The 2,510-nt window shown below is 41.2% G+C and overlaps 1 pseudogene; it reads left to right on the forward strand.

Moving 5' to 3' along the window:
• The first annotated feature begins 1,229 nt into the window (after window positions 1–1,229).
• On the forward strand, window positions 1,230–1,408 carry LOC113833285 (annotated as a pseudogene).
• The last annotated feature ends 1,102 nt before the right edge of the window (window positions 1,409–2,510 follow it).

Raw genomic sequence — 2,510 nt, forward strand, 5'->3', positions numbered from 1 at the left:
TGCATGATGTTTCAGAAGTGTGATGAGTGCAGAGAAAATCTTAAAACAGTGTAGTTTAGTCTTCAAAAATTTCCAATATTTTACTTGATTTGGGTGTGCATTAAATACTTAAAATGAATAGTATGTGAATGCAGCGAAACAAGCGCTAGAAACTTTAGTAGATTCTTCAGACTTTTGTTAGCAAAGACTGTAATTTTCAAGATAAAGATGAAATCATGTTAGAGTCCAACAGTCAGTAGGAAACCTGTCTAAAAGCTTGTAAATGGAGGGACTTGAGCCTCTTTTTTATCCTGTAAATATTTTTATTTAAATTCTTTAATTACTACTCATGTTTACATATGCATCTCCCCATTCTCTCATCCTTCCATCTTTCCATGTTCCCCACCTTCCCCCTGACTTTTTAAAGATAACTTAATTATTCAGTGTGTGTGTTCACCATCATGTACATGCCACAGTATGCACAGAGGAGAGAGGAAAATTTGTTGCAGTCATTCCCACCTTCTGCCACAGGAGTGAGTCCCAAGAATCAAACTCAGGTCTTGCAGTTTAGCACAATGTTCAGTTACTCACTGAACCGTCTCTCATGAACTCTAAAATTCCAGCAGTTCTCACATCACTTCTCCATACCTGACTGATTTATTGTTATTATCTTTTATCACAATTTCTCAATTTTTAATCTATGTGTTAAGATGAGTGTGTGTGTGTGTGTGTGTGTGTGTGTGTGTGTGTGTATGCTTGTGCACGATGAAAATAGTAACAAAGTTGGTACTTATAGTAGGCAGTAATTAAGTGATTCTGTGCCAGCTGTTTTTGGATGTTGTATTTTTATATTTTATTTTTATAATTGTAATTAGACCAATTTAAAATTAGAAACAAGTTTTTTTTACATGTCAATCTCATTTCATCTCCCTCCCCTCCTCCCCTGTCCCCCACCCCCATCCAAACACCATTCTAGTCCCCAGGGAGGGTGAGGCCATCCATGAGGGATCTTCAAAGTCGGTCACATCATTTGGAGCAGGACCTAGATCCTGCCCCCTGTGTCTAGGCTGAGAGAGTACCCCTCTTGTGGAGTGGGCTCCCAAAGTCCATTTGTATCCTCGGGATAAATACTGATCCACTGCCGAGGACCCATTGATATCCCACACCTCCAAAGTGACATCCTCCTTCAGGGGTCTGGAACAGTCTTATGCTGGTTTTCCAGCTCATCACTCCTCCCTCTCTGAAACTGGATTCCCGTGCAGTGGCAGTACCATAGCCAATGAGGTTTATCCCAGGCACAATTATTGCTAATTGAAAACTTTTCCCAATACCCCGCTGTGATAACTTGATGTTGTATATTTAAATGAGTATAAATTACCTTATATGTTTTCTTTATACTAGAGATGAGCTCTTTGGAAAAATGGCCATTATATGCTCACAGTAACAGCATGTCAGGAAACTGATTTACAAGCAAAAGATGCTAGAAATTGAATAAGTTTGGGAAATCATGGAGAAATATATCCTCAAAAACTATTTATGTATTTCAAAAAGTACAGTCCCAGAAAGTATAACTGCTCACCCTTCTGACTTTTTAAGCTAGCTCTTTCTTTATGTACGTGCATATGTGAGTGTGTGTGTGATGTCTGAGGGTATGTGTAAAGCATACATGCAGGTGCCCACAAGTTCCTGAAAATCATTGGGCACAGTGACAATAAAGTTACAAATGGTTATGAGCTGGCAGGTTCATGCTGGGAGCCAAAACTTTCTCCTATACCCAACAACATGCTTGGGTATTTTTATCTCCATTTTTTAATTTAAATTATAAACAAGATTGTTTTACATGCCAATCCCAGTTCCCTCTCCCTCCCCTCCTCACCTGCCCCCACCAAACCCCTATCCCATACCCTTTCTGCTCCCCAGGGAGGGCAAGGCTTTCCATGGGAAATCTTCAGTCTATCATATCCATTGGGATAAGGCCTAGACCTGCCCCCATGTGTCTAGGCTGAGGGAGTATCACTCTATGTGGAATGAGCTCCAAAAGTCCATTACTATGCCAGGGATAAGTACTGATGTGCTACAACAGGCTCCATAGATTTCCGAGGTCTCCTCACTGACACCCAAGTTCATGGGGTCTGGATCAGTCCCATGCTGGTTTCTCAGCTATCAGTCTGAGGACCATGAGCTCCCCTTGTTCAGGTCAGCTGTTTCTGTGAGTTTCACCAGCCTGGTCTTGACCCCTTTGCTCATCACTCTTCCCTCTCTGCAACTAGATTCCAGTTCAGTTCAGTTTAGTTTTTTCCTGTGGGTGTCTGTTTCTACTTCCATCAGTTGTTGGATGAAGGCTCTAGGATGGCATATAAGTTACTCATCATTCTCATTACCAGGGGAGGGCATTTAAGGTAGCCTCTCTTCTGTGGCTTAGATGGTTAGTTGCGGTCATCTTTGTAGAACTCTGGACAATTCCCTAGTGCCTGATTTCTCTTTAAAGCTATAAAGGCTCCCTCTATTATGGTATCTCTTTTCTTGCTCTC

This window comes from Cricetulus griseus, assembly GCF_003668045.3.
Source record: "Cricetulus griseus strain 17A/GY chromosome 1 unlocalized genomic scaffold, alternate assembly CriGri-PICRH-1.0 chr1_1, whole genome shotgun sequence".
Taxonomy (NCBI): domain Eukaryota; kingdom Metazoa; phylum Chordata; class Mammalia; order Rodentia; family Cricetidae; genus Cricetulus; species Cricetulus griseus.